Raw genomic sequence first — 16,654 nt, 5'->3', positions numbered from 1 at the left:
TTATATTTTGAGTCAATCTCTTTTGAGATATAAAGAGATTAAACAAGCAAGAGAAGCAGAGATGGGGTAAGATAGATACCAAGACACATGGAGATCTCCAAGAAACCAGGAAGCAGAAGCTCAAGAGACAAGGACATACCTCTAGAGCCAACAGAGAAAAAAAAGCCTTCCCCTAGAGCCAGCTCTCTGAATTTGGACTCTTTGGCTCCTAAACTGTGAGATAATAAATTGCTGTTTGCTTAAACCACCTACTTATGGTATTTCTGTTATAGCTGCACTAGGTGACTAAGACACCAGGTGAAACCTCATAGGAGGGAATATCAGGAATGCAAGAGCATAATACAGTTAGCATAAGTTTCCCAACACAGTGAAGGAAGGCAATTTCTCTAGTCATTTATTTTTAAAAGCTGTTCTTACTGAAGCATATTATACATACAGAAAAGGGCATAAAGCATAAATGTACTCAGCCTTGTAAACAGCATCCAAATCAATTTCTCTACATTCTAATGGTGAAACCCACATATAAACAAGCAACTTAGTTAGGGTGCTACAGAAAAGTAAAGCTCGATGTTAAGTGTCCTCCTAATTGATGTTCAGAAAAAGAACATTAAGAAAAACTGAATTTAAACTACTAAGGGAAAATGTGGGACTCTTCCAACTCTGGATGTCGAATACTGTCAAATTGACTTTAGAGGTATCTTGGCTGTGCTTATCACTCACTCGCTCAAGATTATCCCAAAGATTCCAGGGATAATCTTGTATAATTTGACCCAAACTAATCCAGACTCAGGCAGAAGCTTAAATTCTGTCAAAGACCCAGGCAACAAAATCCCGTCTAGCTGGCCACTTTCTAGATTCAGAGTTTAGTGATTATGTCTTCCGTGACAGCAGATTTTAAACTGGCAGCAAATAATTTTAGAAGACACATTCAAACAAGTCCAGCCACACCAACTCATTTCCTTTTTGAGAAGTCTACCTGATTGATATGGAATCATGGTGGCATACTGAATAAGCGCTCGGCTGCTAACTGAAAGGTTGGCCATTCAAACCCACCACTCACTCCATGGGAAAAAGATATGGCAGTCAGCTTCCATAAAGCTTACAGCCTTGGAAACTCTATAGGGCAGTTACACTCTGTCCTATAAGGTTGCTATGAGTCGGAATCCACTCAAGGCAAGGACTTGAAGGCAACAGGTTTCACCTGACTGGTAGATAAAGTCAATGTAGAGAGCACCCCGAGAACCTCAAGGACATGCATGTGTATACAGTGTGGCTGGGCAGATTCCTAAGGGGCTGACTAATGGTTACCTAACTAGCATGAGAAAATGGACCATTGATGTCCACCTACAGGGTGTTTTCCAGTAGTGACCATAGACAAGTAGGAGACAAGCTTATCCAGATCTGCAGCTGACAAAACACTACAGGGTAACTACCCCACTCACTGAGAGCACATGGACAATGACCAAGATCTTTGTAAGGCTAGAATGATGAGTTGTACAATGCAGTATAACCCACTGCCGTTGAGTTGATTCTAACTCATAGCGACCCTACATAGAGTAGAACTGCCCTGTAGGGCTTCCAAGGCTATAATCTTCATGGAAGGAAACTGCCACATCTTTCTCCCGCAGAGCAGCTAGCGGGTCCAGAACTGCTGAACTTTCAGGTAGCAGCAGAGCACTTTACCCACTGTGCCACCAGGGCTTCTGCAGTATAATCTAGTGGTTTTAAAAGCCCATTTACTAGCTCATTAGACAACAAAGTCCTCACCTTCTGTGAGCCCCAGTGCCCTCTTCTGTCAAAAGGGAATAATCCTGACCACTGGGTCGAGACAATTAAGTAAAATGTCACCAAGGCAGCTATTCCAATGGTGAGAAACCTCAGTGTTCAGGCACTTAGGTACACTGTATCCATTTTCAAATATCAACTGCATGAAATAAATCATAAAAAAAGGAAACTAATTTGTAAACTTTCACTTAAAGCACAATAAAAATTATTTAAAAAATGGAAGCTCAATTTAAAAAATCAATTAACACAAGTATAGGAAAAGTGAGATCTGGTTTAATAGCTGTTCATTTTTTAAAGTGCATTTTGTTGGTGAGAATGTCAACAAAAACTAACAAGCTATCTCAAATGTAGGCAATATTCACAGAGCCAGTGCTTGGATCCAGGAAGGATACATTTATTAAAAGAAACACACCTAAGGGCCACATAAACCAGAGACTACGTCAGCCTGAGACCAGAAGAACTCGATGGTACCCAGCTACAACCAATGACTGCCCCGACAAGGAACACAACAGAGAACACCTGAGGGAGCAGGAGAGCGGTGGGATGCCGACCCCAAATTCTCATAAAAAGACCAGACTTAATGGTCTGACTGAGACTAGAATGACCCCAGTGGTCATGGCCCCCAGACCTTCTGTTGGCCCAGGACAGGAACCATTCCCAAAGCCAACTCTTCAGACAGGGGTTGGACTGGACAATGGGATAAAAAAAGGTGCTGGTAAACAACGAGCTTCTTGGATCAAGTAGACACTTGAGACTATGCTGGCATCTCCTATCTGGAGGGGAGATGAGAGTGCGGAGGGGTTTAGAAGCTGGAAAAGACAGAATGGAAGGAAGGAGCAGCCTGTCTCATTGGGCGAGAGCAATTAGGAGTATATAAATTTTTGTATGAGAGACTGACTTGATTTGTGAACTTTCACTTAAAAAGCACAGTAAAAATTAAAAAAGAAAAGAAACATGCCTCCCTTGCTAAAGTGGAGTTTTGTACATCAAGTTCCTCCTTCCTACCACTCCTATACCACGTGACTCTCCAGCAGGGTGACTGGATCCTTAACAATATAGTAAAGCCATGTCTTAAGACAGATGCTTGGAAAAACAGGAAATGTTTGGCCTGGAGAACTCAACATTAGAAGGAGCGCTATGCGGCAGCCTTCAGATGTCTGAGGAGCTGTCTTTGTAGTCCTAGAAATGGTTTAAAAAAAAAAAAAAAACACCCCACAGAGTCAGATTTCAGCTCAATGTTAGGAAGTCTCACCCTCACCCTAAGCCCCCACACCCTCCCAAAAAATAGCAAACAACAACTTGAGCTCATTCCATTTATGCAAATCTTACATTATTTGATGTTTTTCTGGAGACTGGACTAGACAATTTCTAAGGTCTCCTGCAAGGCAGAGCGTGTGACTGTGCGTTAAGACCAGCAGCCAAAGGAGAAAGAAGACCAAGAACAGACTGTTGCCCATAATCTGGCCAGTAAATATCTGTTGAGTGAAGGACAAAATAAAAAAGGGGTGAAAAGGCCACTGGATTTCCCTAGGGAGCTCACTGATTCTCATCTTCACAAAAGCTGTTTCAAGAGAATGATAGGGACAGAAGTCAGATAGCTGAGATAAAGTCAGGCTGAAAACCAACATCTCAAGCTGAGGTTAAAATATAAAACACTTTCTCCCTTGAAAATGTTTACTGACCAAAGCTGTCTTAATAAAAAACTAACCTAAAATGAAAAAGTCTGAAAATGCTACGTCCCAAAATTATTCTTCAAAGCAAACTGTCAACAGATGAAAAACAAACTTCATTGTACTTAAGGGGAGGCGGCAGTGGTTCAGTGGTAGAATTCGTGCCTTCCACGCAGGACGCCTGGGTTGGATTCCCAGCCATGCACCACCACCGCCCATCTGTCCAGTGGAGGTTCGTGTGTTGCTGTGATACTCAACAGGTTTCAGGGCGGTTTCAAGACTAAGACTAGGAAGAAAGGCCTGGGGATCTACTTCTGAAGGTTCAGCCAAGGAAAACCATATGAATCACAACAGTTCAATCGTGTACATGGAGGGGGTTGCCATCAGTCGGGGCAGACTCGACAGCAGCTGCCAGCAACAACATACACAGGGCACACTATCCGCTCCTTTCAGACTGCACGCAGCAGTAGTCAACCTGGTTCAAGAAATTTTCAGCTGTGCCTGTTATCACTAATTGATTCTATTCAGATTACATCATTAATAAGCTGCCTATAACTTTGAAATTAGGCAAATATAGACTACCTCCGGCAGAAAACGACATTTTTATTAAGCTCTCCAGGTGCTTTTTTAGGACACCAAATATTTTGAGAATCACTGCCAAAAATGATGGCATCAATCCAAGAGAGCCTTGGATCTTGCCAGTTTTCTGTATAGAAACCCCAGATCTTCCTTCACCCGCAGGCCCCTCCTAGCCATTCAGGTCTCAGTTCAAATGTCACCTCGGAGACATTCACTCCATCACAACAAACCTGCTTTATTTTCAGAGCAAATTTCCCCCTTCATACTTAAAAATCTTCCTTCCTTTTTTTTTTGTACACTGTCACCATCCTGTCCCAACTGGAACGCCAGCTTCACAAGCACTTGTTGTCTGCCGTTGAGTCGATTCCAACTCATAGCAACCCTAATGTGAGAAAGTAGAACTGTCCCTATGGAGTTTCCTAGGCTGCAAATCTTTATGGCAGCAGATTGCCAGGTCTTTCTCCTGCAGAGCAGCTGGTGGGTTTGAACTACAGACCCTTCAGTTAGCAGCCGAATGCTTAACCACTGTGCCATCATGGCTCCTTTCACAAGTACTTACCAACAACCAAATCAAACCCATTGCCCTCAAGTTGATTTCGACTCACAGAGACTCTACAGGACAGAGAAGAACTACTCCACAGGGTTTCCAAGGCTGTTTTCTTTATGGAAACAGACTGCCACATCTTTCTTCCACCAAGCGGCTAAAAACGATACCCGTTGCCTTCACGTCGACTCTGACTCATAGCGACCCTAGAGGACAAAGTAGAACTGCCCCACAGAGTTTCCAAGAAGCACCTGGTGGATTTGAACTGCCGACCTTTTGGTTAACAGCTATAGCAGTCAACCACTACACCACCAGGGTTTCCACCAAGTGGCTGGGGGAACCAACTGCCAACCTTTCAGTAGGCAACCAAGTGCTTCACCACTGTGCAGCCAGGGCTCACAAGCTCTTAGATGTCTTAATTATCCCTGGTGCCTAGAACTAGTCCCTGGTATAAAATGATAAGCAATACTTAATTAATAAAACCAACAGCCCACATTAGCATTGAAATTTCAATCCAGGAGTGAATGCCCTGAAGTCCTTCTTCACACTACACTTCAGGTTAAATTAAGCAAAAAGCAGTTAAGTGCTTACAGTCTGAGGGAAAAGGCAGAAAAGGACTAAGTTTTTTACAACCTTGCAAACCAATATCAAGGTTATCACTTGGGAACTTATTAGAAACGCAGGCTCCCAGGCCCCACCCCAGATTACTGAATTGGAATTTGCATTTTTAACCAGTTCCCCAGGTGATTCATACCACATTCAAGACTGGGAAGCACTAGGTTACAAAACAGCCTCAAGCCTATAGGCTAAAAGTGTTTGGATGACTGCTGTGTAGCAGCCCTGGTGGTGCAGTGGTTAAGAGCTCAGCTGCTAACCAAAAGGTCAGCAGTACAAATCTACCAGCGGCTCCTTGGAAACTCTTTGGGGGCAGTTCCACTCTGTCCTACGGGGTCACTGTAAGTCAGAATCCACTTGATGGCAACGGGTTGGGTTTGGTTTGGTTTGGGGTGGCTGTCGTTTGGTACCCTAGAGTTCCATCTCAGCTACCCTATGTACAACAGAAGAAAACGCTCCCCAGTCCTATGCCATTTGTATGACTAAAGCCCACTAAATGTTCTAATCAAGCAACGTTTCAAATGCAACTGAAGAATTCTTCCCTCCAGGAGGGAGAAAGATACTGCATCAGTAGCCTTTTAGTGATGGATGAAAACCAAACAAACCAAACCCGGTGCGGTCGAGTCAATTCCGACTCCTAAAGGACCCTACAGGACAGAGTAGAACTGCCCCATAGAGTTTCCAAGGAGCGTCTGGTGGATTCGAACTGGCGACCCTCTGGTTAGCAGCCACACCACTTAACCACTACGCCACGAGGGTTTCCGTGATGGATGAGCTGGTTAAAAATAAATTTTTATCATTTTGAAAAGACAATGATTTCAATATTATCTTTAGAAGAAAACAGGAAAAGTTTTACCTTTGCATCAAATAAGACGTGGAATATTTACATGAGGCCTTAGGGACTAGTCAAAGGTAGAGAATTCCAGAAAAACACCCCAAATATGGTTCTGATGCTGGAATATCAAGGACTGGTGCTTCTCCAATACCTCCTCCCAGATAAATTTTAGTAGTTTTCAAGGCATCCCATCTGGAACATTTCCCTGCTACATTTACCCATCTTTTAAAAAGGGGCTCAAATGAGGTCTGCCTTTTAGAATTGTTGGGATTATTAAACGAGGTAAAGTACACAAAGCTTCTAGCAAACAAGAGAGACATATAAAACTGCATCGCTATTCCACTAAAAAGCCTGGAAGCTGCCTAAGGGAAGAGAACCTGTCTTACCCATCTTGCTATCCTCTACTCTCCCTCACCTAACAAAAGGCAGGTCACAAAAGAAGCATCTAATAACTAAATGAACGCAACAATACCCAAAAAAAACAAAACAAAACAAAAAGAAAACCTGTTGCTTTGAGAAAGTATCTATTACTGCGGCTCCACTATTTAAAACGTCTATTTTAAAATACCGGGAAAAGAAAAGATTCACATGTACAGTGCGAAAAAAATATTACACTTTAGAATGCTCACTTTTAGAACAAGTTCTAAAAAGTATAAAGAACAAGTTTTCAATCGCTACAAGAATCACCGGGAAGTACCTTAATGTGAGGCGTTTCTCTTTTCCAGAGATCCCAATACGACTCCTGCTGTGCGTGAGAGCCACACACTAACCTGGAAAGCTGCCTCGGCCCCGCCCCGGGTCATTTTCCAGGTGGGCAGTTTGCCCAGCGAGCCCCAGAGCTGGTCTGAGGATGCTGAGGCCTCCCCTGGGACAGAAGGGGCTCAGATGTGCTTTTCCATCCCCCAGGTGCAGAGGCCATTTTGACCCCTCAACCCACCTCTCCCACACACTTCCTTCCGACATCCACAACAGGTCGGCTGGCTGCGCGCGGGACTGCACCTACCCTGGTAGTCTCAGAACAGGCGCCCCGGCCAGGAGCCGGTCCTGGTGTTCGTTCGCTCCAGCAGCGCCCAGAAGCACCGCGGGCAGGTTGCGCCCGAGCTAGCCGAGCGGAGACCGCCCGGAGGCAGGTCCGCCCACCTGGCCGTAGCCTTTTTGTCTCGGGTGAGAATTTGAAGCACGAGCAGCTTCCCTCGAAGTACAGCCACACTCGAAATTAAATCCAACCCCCACCCCGGTTCAATCGACGCCGGTTCCCAGAACTCCCCCTAAATGAATTCAAAATAGCCAGGCTGGCCCACACGGGACTCCAGGCAATTTTCACAGATTAAACCCGGCCACTCCCTCTCCAGGATAACCAAAGGGGTGAGGGGAAGAAACCATAACTTCCACTCGACCTAAAAGCCACCACCCCGGATAGTGAGCGCCGCTTGTTCCCGCCCCCGGGCTCAGGACCCCAGAGGAGGCAGTCGCCGCGCCCCTTTCCCTGAAGAGCCCCAAAACTGCAGCTTCCGGATCTGAGCACAGGCTTCTCGCTGTTCACCAGCCTTTCAACCCCGTTAAACTGAAGAGCTCCCCGCGCCGCCTGGGCACTGGTAGCTTTAAGCGTTTCCGCCGAATAAAGCTGATCGCCGGTAGCAAGTTGCTCCTCGCCCCCGGCGGCAGCCTCCCAAGTGCGGCTCCCTCCGCAGACCCGCGCGCCTCGGGTTCCCGTGAGTCCCACCCAGCCCAGGGGCGAAACCGCCACCGAAACCAGTGCGAACGTCCTCCCTCTGCGCCTCCCTGCTAGATGGAGGCGCTGCGATCTCCCTACGGAGACCTTGGGGCTCCCGTGCGCTCCTGGCGCCTTGCCCAACTCTCACCCACTCACCGCCGCCGAGCCGAGCCCAGGAAAGCGCTCACCTGGCGGACGCACCTGACGCTCTGCGACTCGCCCGCGCTCAGCCCCAGACAGGGCTGGGGACTTAGCTCTCCCTCTGCTCCCCTCCCACCTCTCGCTCACCAGCTGCCCAGCCCCCGGGCATGCGCACCGACGCCAGGCCGGGAGTGCGGAGGCCCACCTGCTGCCCCCAGACTGATTCCCTCCAGTCGGCTCTCCCTGGACTCCCGCGGCTTCCTTCAGAGGAAGGAGGGAAAGGGAGGTAGGCGAGAGCGAGGACGTGTGGAGTAGCCGGCCTCCTCCCCCGGTGACCCGTCCACCTGAAACTGGGATGGGAGGGGGAAGGAAGAGGTGGAGGAGGAGGGGGAGGAACCGGTCCTTCTCTCCGCACACCCATCCGTGCTCACAGTTAAAGGAACAGCGACTTGTTTTGCCCGAGGCTGGCCCCCTCCCTGAGGCGGGACTGAACGCAGAGGAGGGGCTCGGGCGGCCGAGGAGTGAGGTGGTTTTTCCTGGACCCCTCTGAGGCGCGCTGGGAGCGCTTCCTGCATCGGGTAGAGCAACGGAGTTAAACGTAGAGGGGACTGTGTTCCTCCTGGGAATCCAAGGGTGATCAGCACTTTGGTAAGAAAGGCACGCCCTCACACCACATTGCCCTTCTCCAAAATTTGCTCAAAGTTTTGTTAGAAATATCCAGATATCTTGCTCCAGCGAGGATCTCCAGAGAGATTTTCAAAAACTTGTCTACATTTAGGAACTACTAATGCTCTTTTGATTTGGAAAAGACCATTACTCAGAGTTGTTAAAATGAAGGTACTGTAGATGCTGGTGTTGATAAATTTGCCATCGAGCAAGACTAAATGCATACTACAGCATACGTATGAGTTTGGCAAAGGACCGGGCAGTGATTCGTTCTATTGTACATGGGGTCCCTATGAGTCGGAACCTAACAACAACATACACTATCACCACTTCAGAGCCCTCTCCCCTCCTCCCCAAATTTAACTATGGCATGTATCATCGGGAAACCCTGGTGGTGCAGTGGTTGAGAGCCACGACTGCTAACCAAAGGTCAGCAGTTCGAATCCACCAGGCACTCCTTGGAAACTCTACGGAGCATTTCTACTCTGTCCTGTAGGGCCGCTATGAGTCCGACGGCAACGGGATGTGTCATTGAGAGTCGATGCTTGGAAGATTTAAACTATTTTAATACTGTTTGGCTTAAAAAAAAGGAAAAAAACCCTGTGTTCTGGGCTGCTGGTGTTCTTGATCTGGATGGTGGTTCCACGTAAGTGTTCATTTTGGAAAATTCATAGTCTACACTTACTAAAAAGTGTGGACTTTTATGTATGTGTGTTGTTGCTAGGTGCCATACAGTCCATTTTCAACTTACAGTGACCCCATGGGACAGAGTAGAACTGCCCCATAGAGTTTTCTAAACTGTAATCTTTATGGGGAAGGAGCCTTGGCGGCCCAGTGGTTATAGCACTGGGCTGCGAACCCAAAGGTCGGAGGTTGGAACCCAGCAGCTGCTCAGCTAGAGAAAAATGTGTCATTCTGTGAAGAGTCACAGCCTTGGAAACCCCATGAGGCAATTCTGCTCTGTTCTGTAGGGTCGCTATGAGCGGGAATAGACTGCACTGCAGTTGGTTTAGGGTTTTTGTTGTGTGTTGTTGTTGTTAATCTTTGTGGGAGTAGATGAACAGGTCTTTCTTCGGAGGTGCTGCTCAGTGGGTCCCAACAGCCAGCCTTTTGGGTAGCAGCTGGGCATTAGGTCCGCTGCCAGGACTCCTTGCTATATTGTATCTAAATATTAAAAAAAAAAAAAAAAATTGTACCCCAGGATGTGGCAGTTTTAGTTTCTGCAACTTATGTATCTGCATTGAAGTTGAAGGCTGGAATTTAGATTTCTAAAGCCTGCTTCGCTTTGTGTTCCAGTCTGGAATGTTAGTATTGCTAATTAATTTCTGTCCAATCCCACCTACTTCTCTGCCTTTAATTAAGTGGTTAGAAATATGACTCTCCCATACATTAGATCTTAAAGCACAATTCAGTAATTAAGGAAGTAAAAGCATTATATAAATTTAAAATATTTTGTATGATGAGAGCCTTAGTGGGTAATTAATTGGGTTTTTTTTTTTTTCATGGAAGTCATTGCTACAGTTGATTTAATATGACTATGTAGTTTTTGTGAATGATGCAGTTTAAACTGGTATTATTAATATTGAGGAAGTCAGGTTAATCCTCTTAATGTTCCCTGTCAGATTACTAAAATCTCCAAACATTCCACTCAGTTTATAATTAAACGAAGGAACATTTCCTAAGACTCAGATTTGTAAACACATGTCTATTATTTTATAGTGTATTTTGACATGTTCTGAAGAGGAGGTCTTAGTTTTTTACTCTTTTAAAATGTAATATAATTCACATATCATTTATTTTCACCTTTTTACATTTCAGTGGGTTTTTTTTTTTTTTCTGTATTTCACAAGGTGATACAGCTATCACCACTAATTCAAGAACATTTTCATTGTCCCTCATACTCATTAGCAGTCACTTGCCTTTTCTGCTTCCCTCAGCCCCTGGCAACCACTAATCCTACTTTCTATGGATTTGTCTCTTCTGGACATTGAGCCCTAATGGCACAGTGGTTAAGAGCTAAGCTGTTAACCAAAAGGTGGGCAGTTGGAATCCACCAGCTGCTCCTTGGAAGCCCTGCAGAGGCAGTTCTGCCCTGCCCTGTGGGATCACTGTGAGACAGAATCAACTCAACAGCATGTGTATTTTTTTTTTTTTTGTGGACATTTCATATAAATGGCCTCACAATATATGGCCCTTTGCGTCCGCCTTCTTTCACTTAGCTTAATGTTTTCAAGGTTCATCCATGTTGTACCATGTATCAGTACTCTGTTCGTTGTAATGGCTGAATAACATTCCATTACATGGGCATACCACATTTTGTTGATCCATTTATCAGTAGATGGGCATTTGAGTTGTTTCCACTTTTTCGCTATTATGAATAATGCTTCCATGAACATTCATACACAGGTTTTTGTGTGGACATATTTTAAATTATCTTGGGTAAATTGGGTTTTTTACTTAAACTTTCTATCATTTTAAGAAAATAATTCCAAACAATGCTCACAACATTGAACAATCTAAAAACTGCATTCTTTTCACTATCACCTAATATTGTGCATATAGGTGGGAGATAAAAGTGTCCAGAAAGAAAATCCAGGCTTAAAACCCAAACACATCACTCTCAATACAAAAACAAAATTGGTTGGATGCTAAATGATGCCATGCTCAATTTAATCATGTTAAAACCAAAAAACCAAACCGGTTGCTATCAAGTTGATTCCAACTCACAGCGACCCTACAGGGCAGAACAGAACTGCCCCACAGGGTTTCCAAGGAGCAGCTGGTGGATTTGAACTGCTAACCGATTAACCACTGTGCTACCAGGGCTCCTTAATCATGTTACATAATCATAAATTGTAGCACAAATATCTTTTAATCAAGTATTCCTTCTTGGCCACTTAGAGTAGTATTATCCACTATTGAACATTATTCGATGAAAATCCTCATGACTCAGAAGTACATATTATTCTCAGAAGACCTGTGATTAGCAGTTTGGTGATTTTACCTACAGCCAAATAAATGATAATGATATAAAACCATTTTTTTTTCCTTTTCTATGTAAAGGAGAAAAATTAAGAGCTAAAATTACTGTGTCAGAAATCTGGGTTTAAATCTCAGTGTTGCTACTTATTAGTTGCATAGGATTAAAAAAATTAGGGAAGTTAAACTCCATAAACACCTCATTTTTCTCCACTGTAAATTGGGATGATAATAAATAATACTATCTTCATAAGGTTGTTGGGAAGCACATGGAACGTTCATCAAGATAAACCATATCGTGAGCCGTAAAACAAGTTTCCATAAATTTAACAAGTCATTGCTCTATCTCCTCTGCCTGAAACAGTCCCTATCACACAAATATTTGTTGACTTGAGTGAGTGAATATAACTGATTCCGGATTCCTACATGCCTGTTGGAATCTTATCTGTCTCTCAGAAACAGCCTCCGTCCATTGTGAAAACAGCACATTCCTTAGTAGCATTTCAAGGCTTCAATCTCTAGTACTAGGTCTTAAAGGAGAAAATAAGGGAGACTAGATATTTCCACTCTACCTGACCCACTTAGTGATGAATTCAATGATTGGTAATTATTCAAATACAACTCAATTTGAAACTGCTGAGGGTCTGGCAGGCAAGGTCCTCTTGTTTCCCCACCCACCAGTAAAGAGGAAGGCTCCCAGTCCCTGAAAGACAATTTCCTTGGACAGATTTATGGAAATAATTATGGGGAAGTCATCAAAAGGTAATTCCTGAGAGAATGGTGACACTTGGTGAGTAAGCTGCTGTATCTTCAATTCCAATGTATTAAGTAAGTTTCCTCCAAGGAGGAATCCAGGGTTGAACAAAGAGAGGCAGCACCTGAACTCGAACCTCAACAAGCATAATAATAATAGCCACCATTTACTCAGAGTAAACATGTGCCAGGCACTGTAAGAGTTTTATGAACATTTAAATTTTTTATTTTGCCTTAAAAACATGAAGATATATTATTTTTTCCATTTTACAGATTGGGAAACTAAGTGTTATGGATTGAATTGTGTCCTTCCAAAATGCGTATTACCTTGGCTAGGTCATGCGTCGCAGTATTGTGTGGTTGTCCACCATTTCATGATCTGATGTGATTATCCTATGTGCTGTAAATCCTAACCTCTATGATGTTAATGAGGTAGGATTAGAGGCAGTTATGTTAATGATGTCAATCTACAGGATTAGTTTGTACCTTGAGTCAATCAATCTCTTTTGAGTTATAAAAGCGCGTCCTTTGGACTCAGGGTCTCTGCGCTGAGAAGCTCCTAGGCTAGGGGAGCATTGGATGACAAGGCCATTCCCCCAGAACCAAAAGAGAAAGCATTCCCCTGGAGCTGGCACCCTGAATTCAGAATAAACTTCTGTTAAAGCCATCTGCTTGTGGTATTTGTTATAGCAGCACTAAATAACTGAGACACCAAACCAAACCCAGTGCCATCGAGTCAATTCCGACTCATAGCGACCGTATAGGACAGAGTAGAACTGCCCCACAGAGTTTCCAAGGAGCGCCTGGCGGATTCAGACTGCCAACCCTTTGGTTAGCAGCCGTAGCACTTAACCACTACGCCACCAGGGTTTCCCACAAAGGCACAGAAAAGTTTAATTATTTACTCAAGATGTCTGCTAAACTGAAGAGTCAGTATTCTAACACAGATTGTCTGAGGCCAGAATTACAGTTCTAAGCAATTTTACTGTATTAATAGGGTTTTTGCCTCTAGAAGACACCAAACTCCTTGAAATTATCCAGAGAGAGATATCAGAGTGCAGCTGTAGAAGAATTCTAAAAAAAAATGAGTATAATAGAGTGTCATTGATGAGAATGAACCAATTATAACTACTCTCAACACATTGGTGAATATTTCAAATATAATATTTCCAGCAAAATAAACCAGCACCCTAAAAATACAGTATGATTCCATTTATAAAGTTTTTTTTAAAAAGTTAAAAAACAGTCAAAACCAAACTATATTATTTGAAAATATATATATGCTAGTGGCAAAACTATAAAAACAAAGAAATTATCACAAAAGTCAAGATGGTGGTTACCTCCAGTTGCAAGAGAGAGGGTGAGCATGGGAAGAGAGGAGTGGAGATGCTCCTGAGTAAAGCAGTATTCTGTTTTTTCTCCTGAGCAAAGGTTGCATGGTTTAACAATTTGTTAAACTGTATACATAGGTTCATGCACTTTTTTGTATGAATTTTATATTTTATAATAGATTTTTTTTAAAGATAGGGTACAGAGACATTCTTAGAAGATGCCTAGAGACCTAGGATTTTTGTGACCAACATTCCGCAAACACTGGCATTAAATAACTTTCTAGGACCATAGTAAATTGAGATCATCATCTAAAGGGGAAGAAGAGTCAGGGTAGGCTTGGTCTAGACAGAATGCTGTCACAGTTACATGGATAATCTGGAGAAAGAAATTTGGGGCTTTTTTTTTTTTTTGTAGTTGTATCAGTTATCCATTACCGTGGAGAATCCTCTTGCAGGCTATTTTAGGAACTGGCCTTTTTTAAGCTCAGAAGAGGAAAAAGTAAATATTAACCAAATACTGTGTTCTGATATCTATTTTTAACTTCACATGACTACCTCCTGTGCACCCAAACTTAAAAAATAAATAAATAAATAACAATCTTGTAACTTATTACAAGAAATCCTAACCCTAGAAAAAACAGTTGAAATGGGTGGGGATAAAACTGATAAACTTCAAGCAGATCAAAATTCCTCTTGAAGAGTGATGGAGAAATCGGGAATGGATACTGGTGATGGTTGAACAACATGATGAATGTAATTAATGCCACTGAACTGAACGTGTGAGGGTGGTAGTATTATGGCAAATGTTTTTGTTACCGACGTATTTACCACACACACACACAAAATGCTTTAAAAAATTCCTCTTGAAAACAAGTAACAGTGATAGTTGCACAGCATGATGAATACAGTTAATGTCACTAAATTATACATGTGAAAAATATTGAAATGGCAAATGTTTTGTTACACATGCATTTACCACACAAAAAAGTTTCTCTTGACATTCTGTTGGTTTTGAGGTACCGTTCTCCTTGTGTTCATTACAGAACTTCCAAATGGCCACTTTTCTGATTTTATTTGGAATTTCTTTAGGAGAAACTTCTCTTTAGAAAAAATAATGAGCTTACAAAGGAAAATTCACTGCAGCTCCTGAAATCAACATGCTGACTGACAGAGTGTGGTGTAAGTGCACATGTGGGATCTGTATATGAAAAGGAATATTTATTCAGTCAAAAAAGATTTCCTGAGCACCTGCTATGTACAAATCCTGTTTGTTCTAAGCCCTAGCGATACAGTGGACTCTAGACAGACAAAGTGCCTTGTGGAAGCTTATACTCTCGTTGGGAGAAGACTGCAATAGAAATGACTAAACAGAAAATAAACAAGATAATTTCAGATAGTGATTAAGTGACCTGAAGACAGGAAACAGGCCATGGGGACAGAGAGGGATGGGAGGGGTGGAGGGAGGGACAGCCTTGGGTAGGGAGGTCATGGGCAGCTGCTCTGAAGAGGTAACACTTGAGTTTAGACTTGAATGATGAGAAGGAACAAACCATGCAAAAATCTGGGCAGACAACATCCCAAGACAGGCCCTACGACAATTCCGGAAATTGAAAATACAGCAGGGGAGAAGGAAGGGGAGAGTTTGTTGGATGAAGTCTGAGGAAGGCAGAGATTAGATTTTGGCTGCCATGCCACCAAGTCTGTGTTTTCTTCTAAATGCACAGGGAAGACTTTGGAAGGTTTTGGATTTTGTGTGTCAACCTAAGCACTTTCCTATTTAAAAAAAAATTTTTTTAATTCTTTTGATAACACTGAAGCATTTACCTTTAAAGTTTGTAGCTTCAGAATAGAAAGGATTAAACTTGAGAAGGAGACCCAGGGTGACCTGAAACCCAATTGATAGCATCTAAAGAAATGTAAATGACTCCTATGCATCTTCCTACATAAATCTTAGTTAGAAATGTTGGCCTTTGTGCTGGAGAGGTCCACTGATAAGACACAGGAAAGAATAGGTAGGAAGATGGTAGGAGGAGCTGTGTAGGAAAAAAATCCCGTGATTATTTTATTTTTCTATATTTTCTAAAATTTCTCAATGAATAAGGAGCATATATTATTTTTGACTATTAGAAAAAAATCATGTTTTCATTTTTTCTTATTATGTTGAGAAAGGTCAAACCTATAGAGAAGGTCAAACCTAAAGTTGAGAAAATGACATAAAGAAAACACCTAAATTCACTAATTGTTAACATTTTCCACATTAAAGTTTTATTTTTGCTCAAGTATTTAAAAGTAAAGGAGCCCTGGTGGCGCAGTGGCTACGTGCTTGGCTGCTAACTGAAGGGTTGGCGGTGGGAACCCACCAGCCACTCTGTAGGAGAAAAATGTGGCAGTCTGCTTCTGTAAAGATTATAGTCTCGGAAAACCTATGGGGCAGTACTACTCTCTCTCATACAGTAACTGTGAGTCCGAAGGCAACGGGTTTGGTTTTTTGGTATTTAAAAGTAATTTGCAAATACATTTATACTTCAGCCCTAAATACATTCTCATACATAACAACCAAACCAAAAAAACTCATTGCCGTCAAGTTGATTCTGACTCATAGTGACCCTATAAGACACAGTAGAACTCCCCATAAGGTTTCCAAGGAGTACCTGATGGATTTGAACTGCCGACCCTTTAGTTACCAGCCCAACTCTTAATCACTACCCCACCAGGATTTCCGCATAAGCACCATACCATTACTATACCCAAGACAATTAATGTTAATCCAATAATCTTATTATGCAGGACATATTCACACTTCCTCTTTTATAGGTTTTTTTTTTTTTTTAACAAAAGCTAATCAAGTATTATCCGTTCGAATTGGTTATCAAGTCTTTTTAGTCTTGAACAGTCATCCATTACATTTTTGTCTTTCATGATATAGCCATTTTTTTTAAGTGAAAGTTTACAAATAAAATCAGTCTCTCACACAAAAACATATACACCTTGCTACATACTCCCAGTTGCTCTCCCCCTAATGAGAAAGCCCACTCCCTCCCT

At 42.7% G+C, this 16,654-nt stretch overlaps 1 protein-coding gene across 5 annotated transcripts in view; it reads right to left on the bottom strand.

Moving 5' to 3' along the window:
* The window catches only part of OCLN (occludin), a 63,897-nt gene extending 55,640 nt beyond the window's left edge, over positions 1-8,257 (bottom strand). The window contains exon 1 of one of the 5 annotated variants that reach the window (XM_049865043.1): positions 8,089-8,257. The gene's annotated coding sequence lies outside the window, so the exon portion shown is untranslated. The other 4 variants (XM_049865051.1, XM_049865070.1, XM_049865069.1 and 1 more) reach the window with 4 other exon arrangements.
* Positions 8,258-16,654: the final 8,397 nt, after the last annotated feature.

Source organism: Elephas maximus, chromosome 2, assembly GCF_024166365.1.
Source record: "Elephas maximus indicus isolate mEleMax1 chromosome 2, mEleMax1 primary haplotype, whole genome shotgun sequence".
Taxonomy (NCBI): domain Eukaryota; kingdom Metazoa; phylum Chordata; class Mammalia; order Proboscidea; family Elephantidae; genus Elephas; species Elephas maximus.
Note: the sequence above shows the minus strand (reverse complement) of the source record. Positions and strands in the feature narration are given on the sequence as shown.